A 12,690-nucleotide genomic window follows, 5' to 3' on the forward strand; every position below is an offset into this window, starting at 1 on the left:
GGTAAAAACATCTAAATTGAAGTTTTATCACCATCTATCCACACTGGGTGGTAATAAAATGACTTAAGGAAACATACAGTGCACCAACACCACACCTGCATTGTTCATTCTCTCTGTAGTTTCCTGGGAGGAGACAGATTTTCCGTTTCCCACCAAAGAACACAGCTCCTTCCTTTCAACTCCATAATCCCTCCCTCAGGCCGCTTCTCCAGGTTGTTCATACGAACTTAAAGACATCAATGCAAAAGAACCAGCCTTTCTGCTTCCTCTATTGATTGTGTGATCTTAACAACTCTTCATCGATCTGTCTCTCACTGACCTCATCTGATCTGCTCTTCCACACCTTCGCTTTAAAACCAATTAAACTCACAGGCTCCACCTTCTAAAAGTCTCCTGCTCGAGTGGTCGGCACTGATGGGAACTACAGCACCAAATTAATTTGAGAGTCTGGGACCGATTGAATTTTTAGTTTGATGGCAGGGTTATTTTTTTCAGGACAGACAAAGTCATTTCTCCAGATTTCTGAGGAGCAGATTCAGGGTTATGGATTAAACTCAAAATAAAGTTTCTGTAGGATTTGAAGAATACATGATCTAGTGTGTATGAATGACCCTGTACTGTACTGTCTGGTCATCATTACTCTAATACATGGACCACTAATTTTAAATCCAAGTCTAATTCTGACTTTACTTTTAAACCTGAAAAATTCAGCTCCTTGTTCCCAAATCCTCTGGTGAAAATCTTCTCAAACGACCACACACACTGAAAGTCTTAAATTCAAAGTCTCTGCTCTTATGAAACACAGAAACTCCTCCGGCTGCTCTGCACCCCTAAAGAAGGGTTTAGCATTTCTGCTACAGTGTAAAAGGGTGGATTTATTTTCCATTTCTTCACCACTTCTCTGGATCAGGATGCCTTACAGTGGGATGTTAATGCTCCTTCCAGCAGGAGGAGGCTGTGGTTTGACTGGACAGATGTAACACTGTGTTTGCTCAGCATGTAAAATGCTAAAAATTTTAAATAAAAAAAGTGAAATACAAAAAAAAGCAATGATTGAATCTTTGTAGATGACTGCACGGCTGCTTCCTCAGGTTTATTATTCTCTCTGCTGTAGCACATTGAGTCAAGATTTCTAATGGTTGAAGCAATTTTCCTCCACACTGCAATTTAGAGTGAGATGCACAAACAATCTGAGCTGAAGTGGGGAGGAAAACAAAGAAATCTCACTCTCGCTGTGCTGTTCGAGTGCACACACACACTGAATTCTGGGAAATATTCCTTCTTTATTGCGAAGTAGAACAAGAGCCTGTAATAGGCAGGAGCATTTATTTACGCTCTCCTCTCAAGCCCCCCCGCTCAACTCGGCATCGAAATCACCTGAGGCTCCATTAAGCTGCTGTTTAATCACACAGGTGCAGAGGAAAGAGAAGCGGCTGCCTGGTGAGATTTCCAAAGCACAAATGAAGTCAGAGCACTTCAAAAGGTTGAATGTGTGGTCCTGTGGTGTTTAATATGTAGAGCAAGATTAGAAACAGACTTGTGACCCAAAAGGTTGTTGGTTCAATCCTCTCATTCACCTGGGATCAGATGGAGAGGGAAGTAGATGGACGTCTTTAACTGGACGTTGTCACAGTAAACACTGGTTTCACCGGGCAGCTTCTCTGGGTCACTATTAAAAACCTATAAAGATCACTTCAAAAAACTTTAACTCCTCTTCTGTTTACATTTGATGTAATTAATTTAAGTGGTTGGGGGGCAGACACAGTCTCTGTGGGGTTGTGGGTGGGTAGCTGTTCTAATGGAAGCACAGAGAAGCATGTAGGACTGCAGCTCTGTCCAGCACTGTCTTTGGATATGCACACACTGACTCAGCATTAACTTTAGTGACCTCTGATTGGAGTGTCGATAGCCTGAGTCTGGCCCATATACCTCCACATATGGGCTGATTGTGGCTGTTATCCTCCAGTGTTGACTGACAGCCAGAAAAATTTCCAGAAGATGAGGAGAGGGGGAAGCCATTGCTATCTGCTAAGCTAAAGTAAAGCCCAGCACACATGAAGATTTTTAAAGGGGAGGGTAAATCCATCTTAACACACCATCACACAACAGGAGAGTCTGGCAAGATAATTGATCGGGAGGTGGGGATTCGGGTCGATAATCTTTTGGTATGTATCCCCGCTTAACTAGCAGATCTGACTAGTGTGTAAACAACTGCGGGAGTGGCAAGAAAGTTAAGCTAAAAGGAGGAGGGAACTTTTGATTGGTTGAATTAAGGACCAAGAAAAGAAAAACTACGAGCTGAAAATTAGAGCGCTCAAGAAAACTGAATCCCTGTAGGTTTAGAAACATGCATCAACTGATTTGTACCAAACTTGGTGGAGGGGCGGGGCGAGGGAACCATTATGTTTTGGTGTAGGTGGAGTCAAAAGGGGCGGATCCAAGGTTTTCTTTTTTTCTTTTTAACCCTTTCCCTGACATTACAGAACAGGACATTTTCCACCATTCATCAAACTCTCAGGAAATGTTCATCTTTGGTAGTAGGATGTGCTCTACTGAGCGCTATTCAACCTTAAGTATTTGAGTGGAGTATTTTTTAGATGTGGCCCTGGATATGAATGTCTCAAACACAAGTGTGAAGGGGGAAAAAATAAAAACTGAATAAAAAGGCCTGCCCTGTATTAAAAGAGCTTTTGACTGTTCTTGTGTAACAGTTTCGTCAGAGCGAGAACCCAGATGCTGAGCTGCACACAGAAACAGATGGACGTTCCACAGCTTTATTCTCAGATGGAACCATTTTAGCTCAACTGGGCTCTGGAGAGCAACTTAAAAACCTCACTGAAACGTGACAGACTGAATGAAAGAAAGGAAAAAAAACCAGAGGCAGCAAGAGAAACGACTGCCTTCTGTCCTCTCCACAGTAGAAATGACCAAAGAGTCAGAGAGGCAAACGGAGGAGCTTAAAAAGGGAGAACACAGGTGCAAACAACGAGCCTAATCAACACAGGTGAAACCTCGTCATTAATTAAGGGGGGCGTTCATCTCTTCCCCTTACGGACTCTGTGAACCTGAGTTCGAATACGAAACGAGACATTTTTTGTCCCATATATTCTCTTAAATTTCATGTTTTTCTTGTATTGTTCAACTTCCCCAGCTGACAGCACAGATGTATTCTGTATCAACACACCCACTCTGTGTGTGTGGAGAATGTCTCCATTTGACAACTCACACACTGATTTCTTAACTTAAAGTGGAGCTCCAGTGATTTCTTGTATTTTCCTCCAGATTTTCTTGTTTCTGCTCCATTGTCTCTGCATATAATGGAGTCATTAAACACGAACTCATAACTGTAATGTTTTGCTGAAGTGAAACTATTTCATACATCTTCAGCCTCAGTGCATGTACTGCCACTCAGCGTCTGTTTGCCTTCATTCACATCTTTTGTCTGGAAACAGAGGACGTTGTCGTCTGCCATGTTTGTTTACTCTAAAGTCGCGTTTGACCGCACAAGATTTCCATTCAGCTGCCCCTGCATGCAAAGAGCTTACAGTGTTCAATAACTTATCGTCTTTTCGTGTACTGATGAAGTGATATCTGTACTTTAAAGAAGACTGATCTTTAACAATTTGTCCCAGTTAAGTAAAATGTCCCCAAAGTCACATGACACAGATGGATTCAGTGGTTTTATTTTCATTCCATGCAGGAATGCAGCTTCTCTATTCACAGACAGACTCGAGGATGAACGCAGGAAGCTGCAGCGGAGTATTGAGCGCCAAGTCTAGAGCAGGAAATGGACCGTAATTGGAGAGCACTCCGATTCCGAGGCAGCGGAGAGAATGGCAGCCCTGTTGTCACCAGATGAGTTTCATTCATTTGCACCTGTGAGCATTCATCGCTCCTAAAATGGGAGATAATTTTATTGGTTTTATTCAGTGAGATGTTCGAGGAATTTACACACACGTACCGAGCACACTGATTGTGATGCAACGTTGGATAAAATTAGATGTTGTAGGTCGTTTGTGTGTTCAAGCTGGGGCTACATGGATGTTGGATGGATGTCATGTTTGTATAGTGTATATCAGAGCAAAAACCAAGCCATGAGGTTAAAGGAACAGTCAGCAGAGCTCAGACACAGGATTGTGTTGAGGCACAGATCTGGGGAAGGCTAAAAAAATTCTGCTTTGAAGGTTCCCAACTGAGCAATCGGGCAAGAGAGATCCTTGGCTACAAAGGTGACCAAGAACTCTGTGGTCGCTCTGGCGGAGCTCCAGAGATCCTGTGTGGAGATGGCAGAAACTTAGCCCTGTCTAAAAACCACCATACCTTTTTTGTGGAGCAGTTTTTTTCTGACAGAGGAGGTCATAGCTACACTGGCTTCCTCCATTTTGTTTGTCGTCGGTTGTTCGGGTGAGAACAGTGTTGATGAAAGCTATCAGCATCTGTCTAGATGTTTATTTATATCCTTAATTCCTGTACCTATACTCACAAATGAAAGTTTAACATTTCTGCATGCTACGCCGTTTCCACAATTATCACAAATGTAAAGAAACTTTAAGTGACTCATTTGACCACGCTACCTTTGCATCAAAACGCACAGACAGGAAATGGGCTTTGAAAGGAGAATCTCTTGTACTGGGTGCTTCAAAGGAATTAAAAGCTCGGTTATCAATGGAACACATTCATGGGCACCTGTGGGCATTCAGAGCCCCTTCAAAACAGACCCATCACTGCCTTTATTTCATGTGTTGTACTGCATGTTTGGACACATACGCCAATGAACTATAAGGCTTTAATCAGACTGCTTCACATGGATTATGTCTGGTCAGAGATTAATAAAAAACATACAGACATTTCTTCTTCAGTTTCACCCACGTACACACTGTAAGGTAGAGTTTTGTGGATTTTTGAGTTTTATGCGTTGCCTAAAGGCAGGCAGGTGGTGGCTTGTGTATCAACTTGTCACTTGGATTAAAAGAAAAGTTAAAAGATGGATGAGAGTTAAAGGGAAATTCCATTAAAACGTCCACTTTGATTTATTTGAATGATAGAAAGAAGCCTCCACCGAGACTCTTGATGCAATTATATGCAGATAAGTTTTCAGATTTGTGCAGTTCTGATGTGAATGTCATCTTTTATTGTGTGAATATCAGTCTAACGCGGCGCTACTTGAAATTCTACCTTGATACATGTGGTTATAACTTCATGAGTTTTGAACTTTGAGAGTTTATGGTTTGAATTTCACTCTAATCACACGTCATCAGATTTCATCAGGCCTGGGAGCTTTTAGCTGAGGACTGATTCTCGTGATGTCCTGGGATGTTTACTGTAGACCTTCCAGCAAATAAACAGGAGATGACACCGCATTTGAAGCTCCCGGTGTACTGAATGAAGCTTTCAGATGCTTTTCAGCTCTGCATGCCATTTCAGAGTTATCATTGCAAAGACAGAATAAAGCCTGTTTACTTTGGGTCTTCAGGCACCCGATCGTGTAGTTGCATAGCAACCACTTGGAAAGGAAAGGAAAATGAGTTGACCTGTGCTTCGTGAGTCTCCAACCAGCCAGCAACAACTCCCACAATTCCACTGGTAATGTATGTCGAGTTAGGAAAACATTGAAAACTGTTTAGTTGGATGCTACATGTTCTGGTGAGAATGTAACTGATGTGCAATATAATAAAATTTATTGATCCTTTTGGATACACTTACGTCAGTTCAGTAGGAAAAGTAAGATCGTGCGTAGAATATAAAGAGGCTCTCTGAACAGAAATAATATTAATAAAACCGCCAGAGCAACAAAAGTGGGGTCGTGGAAACATGCTGCTGATAGTTTCAATGCATGTTCAGTGCCAATGAAACCGACTGCAGGTGGCAGAATAAAAACTTATTTAATTAATAAGCATCTTAGGGAGTTCATCTCCAATCAGAAAGTGAGGGAACAAGTCAAACCCACTGTGCTCTTCATTACCTGAAGTGCAGTGCAACTTGGAGTCGGTCGCGTGGGAATCTTCCGAGCAAGTGTTTTGCGTATGTTTCTGGAGAAATCAGCTGACAGTGGGGAGAAGCACAACACATTCTGTCACAAATCAGATCTCATAAACAACCCAGCCTTCTCTCATGGTTGTGGTTTCCTCCATAAACAGGATGGACTGATGACTAGGTACACACATGCTGCAATCCATCCAAAACCTTTCACTGCATACTGTGCAGCCCTGCTTCAGGCTTAATGTTTGTGTGGTATTGAGTAAGATCTTGTTATGACTCTAGCCAGCACTGAGTGAGGAGCTGAGCCTCCCAGGCAAACCTGACTCACAGTCTGCCAATAAATTCTGCCTCATTCTCTTCAACCGTGACTCTGACCCTGAACCTAATAATCTACGCCCTGAAGTGTCTGATCGGTGTGTGTTGTTGAGGGTAGTGTACAGCTGGGCAGGAAACACTCCTGGGAGTTTTAAAAATCTCAGTTATCTTTGCAATGGAGTGATTGTGGCAACAGAGTTGAGGTCACAAACAAGTCACAGCAACGACGACAACAGAGAAGAGCCGCAAAGGGAATTCAACCCTGACGATGTAATCAAAACTGTGTTGAATCTTGGCCTCGATAATAGCAGGATGACAAGCTCTTTGTTACAGTAATATCCACTGTAGGCACGATAATGTGAACTTGTCCCCTCCAAAAGCAGAGAGCCGCAGTTTGTCTCTGCATATCATCATCAAACCTCTTTCATTCCAACTGAATGAGTTTGACCTGCTGAGGCGGTGAGGAAGGTAAAAACACACCCAGGATTTTCCACTTGACTGATTTGGTGTAATGTATTACTGTAATTATCTCATCCATGTCTCCTCTCAGAACGGATCACCGCTCAGCCTCATCTAATGCAACACTTACAGGAGCTGACTGACACTGAGATGTACAGTAACAAAAACAGACTATTAAACTGTTCTCAAGACCAGAGTGGGATTTCTATCTGCAACTTCTCTGACGTGAGACTTCTGGAGATTTTTTTATAACAAACACAACTCAAACCTACTTCATGCACATGTTTACGTTTTTAGCTTTTGGAGTTGAGACCAAAACAAATCTTGCAGGCCATTGATTTTTCCAATTGATGTTGCAATTTGTAGAAATTGTGGGAGAGGCAGTGATCGTATAAAAACCTTGAGCCAAACTGAAACGCTCAAAAAAGCTTAAACCGTCAGAATCATTTAAAAGATCCTCTCATGATTTTACACATTGCAGCTGTGAAGAGCTGCATTTTGTTGTATATTAAAAGAGAAAATGTAAAGGTATAATGCAAAGAATGAGCACTTTATCATAAAAGAATAAATAAATGAAGGACAGTTGGTTTGTGCACTTAATGTGTTGGATCTGTCTACACTGGCACTGTCAGGACACTTAGCTGCCTCAGGTCTGTTTTAGTGTGTGTGTGTGTGTAGATACTGTGACTTCGCTTTGGGTTGTGAGCGCTGGATATCATCCAGGACCACACACTGATGGAGGACTGAAGCTGCTGCTGCTGTGCCACGAGACATTTACTTACACAAACATATATACATTAAGATTCTGTGCAGGAGAGGTAGGAAGCTTAAGGCTTCCACAAAGATAAACAACTTACATTAATTATAAATAATATGGGTTGGAAAAGCAATTAGAGCATAAACTGCTTTTTCCATCTCTAACCCCCGAGGATCAGGGATCTTTTGGGATTTATAAACTTACGAATTGATCCACAGACAGGTGGATCAAGGCCTGTCTGTGGATTGTATTTTACAATCCTTTTCACTGTCTTTCAGAAGTCTTTCATAATGTTGTGTGTGTGTGTGTGTCCTGTTTCAAAAGAGGAAGATGAAAGAAGATGAAAAACAAACCAATAGATAAAAAAACAAAAAAAACAGCCACAGCTCAAAGGCTAATAAATGTCTTTGTAAAGCAAGGACCCAACACATCAGTGGAAGGACACTGCACACAATGCAGACTGACACAATTTCCTGGTTATTAGTCAGCAGCACGTAAATTACTTTGAATTGTGCTTCATGGGATTTTCCCACATGCAATGAACCAATACAATGCATGGTGAGGAGCAGATGAATACCCAGCGCCATTAAGGTCATTATTTCTCTCTCTTTTTAAAATAATTCCCCATGAGGAGGTAAGTACCATTCAGCTCTGTGTAGCCAGGAGGTCGCATGTTTCCCTCCTTTTCTTTATCATTATTTCTTTGAGTTGTACTTTTATTAAACTAGGATTTTAGTATTTAGAAAAATAAACAAACACTATGCAGTCAGTGTTTTCACAATGGTAACACACACTGCAAGAGAGAAAACATGGCAGAAGAATACAAGAGGGAAATGTGACTGTATGGCTTTCAGAGGATAATAACATCTCTTTATGACACACATGGAGCCTCTGAATTGTCAGCCACAATAGAGCATATATTATAAAACACTTTCAAATCCATCCTGTTTATCCATAGTAGATAGTGCAATATTTCACCATGATGAGCAAATGACAGAAGCCTTGGGGAGCAATGATTTCATGGGAGGTTCTTTAGAAGTTGATAGCACATGCGGCGCAGCTTCAATAAGTCATTATCATTGCATCACTTCCCTCAAGTGCCTAACATGGCCTGAAAACTGTGTCTTCAAGTGTCAATTTTTGATCAAAGCAGCTACCTAGATTTTACATAAACCAGGTCACTCCTCGCTTCATCCTTCATTTGTTTTTTATGAAACATGTTTCCACATTAGGAGGTTTTTTTTTTTTTATTTACCTCCCAGAAACATGGCTGCATGGTCCAAACAGTTACATCATACTGCTCTCGCATCTTCCTCCCTGCATTCTTTGATTTTCTCTGTGTGTGTCTGTGTGTTGGAAATGTAAAACCCTGCATGATGATTTGCATAAGATGTAGGATCGGAGCAGTGCATGCATGCTGAGCCTTTGATGTTGTGGTTGTCCCCTCCCACAGTAAATCTCTGCCTCCATGATAATAATGTGTGCTCACACGTGATGTGATTGCAACACAGCATCAAAAAAGAGACATCTCTGAAGACAGAATTTTTAAACAAAAATTTAAAGCAACATTACAAAATAGCAGCATCACAATCATTGTAATGTTTCGCTGACTTGTACCAGGGAGAGTGGAGCCTCTGTCATTTGAACACCTGTTGTTGCTCTGTGTAACTTTGTTTTTTCAGGTACGATCTTCCTCTAAGTGAGTGACAGTCTGCAGATTAAACTGCTGGAATCAGACCCAGAGAGTTCAGACTGATGCTGAACTGTAGATCAGTTAAAAAGACTTCATCAGCGTTCGTCTCTGATATCCAGCCAGGAAACTCTGAGAATATCAAGAATTAGAACAGAGTTTAACGTGTTTGTTACAGCATCACTTCCTGCTCCAGAAGCAGGGGATCATGGGTAATATACACCGGCTGTGTGTCAGTTCAGTGAGTAGGACTATACAGTCAGAGCTCAAGTCAAGACATCAATAGGCTTTGCTTTCTGTATATGGAAACTGCTAAATTGCTTGGACTCGGAGACCAGCAGAATTAATTACCAGCTGTGGCTGCAGAGGGCGCTGTTGCTCAGAAAAAGTTACGATGTGCTGCTTTAACATTCATACATATTGGTTTAAACTGGATAAAGTTCTAGCTCAAAACACTGACTCTTTAATTCTAACTGCAACAGGTGAAACTGTAGTTTTCTAAATAAAGGGCTGCAGTGGACTCTAGTGTATTTACAGCCTCTCAAATGTAAATTACATTTACATTACATATTACACAGTACTCTTTATGCGGCAGCGTTCTCTCAGAATCATATTTCCCCTCGAGGACAACAAATGTAGTATTGATATCGCTGATAGAAAAAAAGAAAATGCATACTAGAGTATATCGGATGATGATACTGTGCTTTCATGGCTGGAGTAGGACGTTTTACTGGTAGAACACAGAGCCCACAGCCCTCACAGGGCCTCTCAGGACGACAGAATTTGCCATGCATCAGGATGATTTGTCATAAGCCGAGCAGTGTGTAGGCGGATTATGTCTTTGAGGATCCGTATGCAGGAGATGCGAGAGGAGAATACTGAGTGGGTGAGGTTCCACTTGTTGTGAAATAAAACAGTTCTCCAAAATCTTTGACTTTTTGAATGTTTATGGAAATGTCTGGCTCACCTTTAAAGAGGTTTCATTTCCATGTGCATGTAGAAAGAAATCTCTTTTCATTACAGCTGAAAAGAATAAAACACATCTTTAATGGAAAGTGGCCATTGTGTGGTATGAAAGAACGCTCTCTCTGTGGATGTGACTTTGATTGAGTGGCAGAGACTATGCCTTCATCACCTGTCAGACGGATACCTTGGGCCAGAAACTCTGGACTATATTTAGCTAAAAGGTGACATCCCAGAATGAATGAGTTGTGGAAATGGACTGTCACTGTCAGAGCTGTGCACCCTGACCAGTCTGACAGGTTTCACATTAAAATGGTAATTTCACACCAAGCAGTATGAGAAGAGAAGGTTACACGTGCAACAATTATCAGAGAGACAATCTCTGTCCTGTTACTTGTTCTATATGTTTGGGGGACTGATGCAGACCATGACTTAGACTGGGTTTCTGATTGGACTCCAGCTGAGAGATAATGTCCTCGTTCAGAGAACCATGGTTATGAATATAACCACTGTTGGCATGAATCGTAATATGTAAATTCTGGTGTTCGGATTGGGTTGAGATCTGACCACAGCATGTGTCACTGATGCATATTTTGTGCTAATATTCAGTGTCTTTGCATCTCCACTTCACCTGTTCAGCCGTGAGGAGAAACTCTGCCTTCAAATCAAGAATGGCAGAGTAATATATTCCCATCTGTTTCCGTACACCTCCTTCTCACCTGTGACTTCTCTCTCAGTGTCCCAGAAACAAAGAAAAAGCCCACATGGAAACAAGTGAGGCAGAACAAAGAGAAACAACTCTGCATTTACTGGTGGTGGCTTCCAATTGATCTGGAATAAGGCTGGATAATTGCACTTGCCTTTCATGTTGGGTCTGTTTGGATTCGGAAACTGCGGAGGATTACTCCGCCTCCAGCAGACGCCCACGCCTGGAAAGCTCACTTGCTGTTTGCTGTGTTTTAAAAAAAGGAAATGCTGTCACTTGGACTGTACTTGCTTCAGAATAAAATGAAGGTTGAAGGATTTTGGACTTTGAGGCATTATCAGTGCTAAGAGCCTTAATTTCTCTGTGAAAGTTTCCATTCTCTTCTGTTTGGACATTAGTATCTGCTTGTGTCATATTTTGAAATTACAATGTTGTGGAAATACAAGTAAATGTACGAAAACAATATCAAGACTGGAGCACTTCTGGAGATCCACAGATGTGCGATGTTGTTTAGAGGTCTGTGGACGTCTAAAACAGGTTTTATGTTTTATATCTTTGCATCTGGCCAAGCCTTTTTTTGTAGCTCAAAAAACGTCATCCACATTGAAATGTAATAAAATGGCTGTCATGGGGTTCCTCTCCAAACCCTCCAAAAACAAAAATATTGGAAGAAGGAGAAGAGTCGGACAGTAATATGGTGTGATTTTATTTGCTGGCCTCCCAAGGTGCAGACAGTGGAAAAAATGAATGCAACTGAGTTTGGTAAACAAACTTTAAGAGTTTGAAAGTAGAAGAGTTGCTCAGTAACTCACAGTAACAGTTCCATGGGATTCCAACACAGTCTGAGAGCTTGTTACCTTCTCTGCAACCAAGACGAGACTGAGTGCCCAGGGCAGAGGCCGCCCATTTTAAACCCATAGCTCCTCCCAAAACAGTTCTTTTCCTTTAATACATCTACAGGCTCAGTAAACACAGAACAGAAAATACCTGTATTTTCACACCTGTGTTCCTTCGTGCAAACTATGTATTTACAGGGAAGCATTAAAACAAAGCAATTATATAACAAAGAGCCGTGAGAGCTGCGAGAGCACCATATTTAAAAGCGAGGAATGCTACATCTCTGTTTAGCCAACCACACTCAACGATGGGACAAAACAGACCCACGCCAGGTAAGCACCATGTTTAAATATTCAAATTTATGCATAACTGGGGTAAAACCACCAAGTGTGGACCCCTGGTGGCTGTACCGAATCAGAACTGGGGACAAGATAACTGCAAAGTTAGTTACCTGCCCAACAATGACGCAGCCGCTCCGTCACAATGATTAAAAACAACAGATCCTAAAAACTTTAATTCTGGCTCCTCAGCGGACGTTTTAGTAAATTGCAAAAAGAAAAATCAAACTTTATGGTGATAATGTGATGTAATAAATTCATCATCTACTATAAAGACCATATCCAGCAGTATACAAATCTAATCAAGCCCCAAATGAGAAAAGTTAGATGCTAAATGTGATTAGTTTTTACAGTTGTGGCACGACTTGTCCAAGTGATGAAATCTCATCATATTAAAAAGCTGGTGAGACAGGAAGGAGAAGAGGCATCATGACAAAGTCCCAAGCAGCCGCAGAGACAATTTACTGAACAGAATGACTGATGTGGTAATCTATAATGTGATAAAATGATGGCGCTGGGAATGACTTCAGAGTGCATGAGCAAGAATGACTCTACAGTGGGAAAGAAAGAAATCCAGCGACGACAACAATAAACAGAACAGATTTCATGCAACTCACAGAATACACAAAACGTGGACGAGTCTCTC

Source organism: Lates calcarifer, linkage group LG8, assembly GCF_001640805.2.
Source record: "Lates calcarifer isolate ASB-BC8 linkage group LG8, TLL_Latcal_v3, whole genome shotgun sequence".
Classification (NCBI taxonomy): domain Eukaryota; kingdom Metazoa; phylum Chordata; class Actinopteri; family Centropomidae; genus Lates; species Lates calcarifer.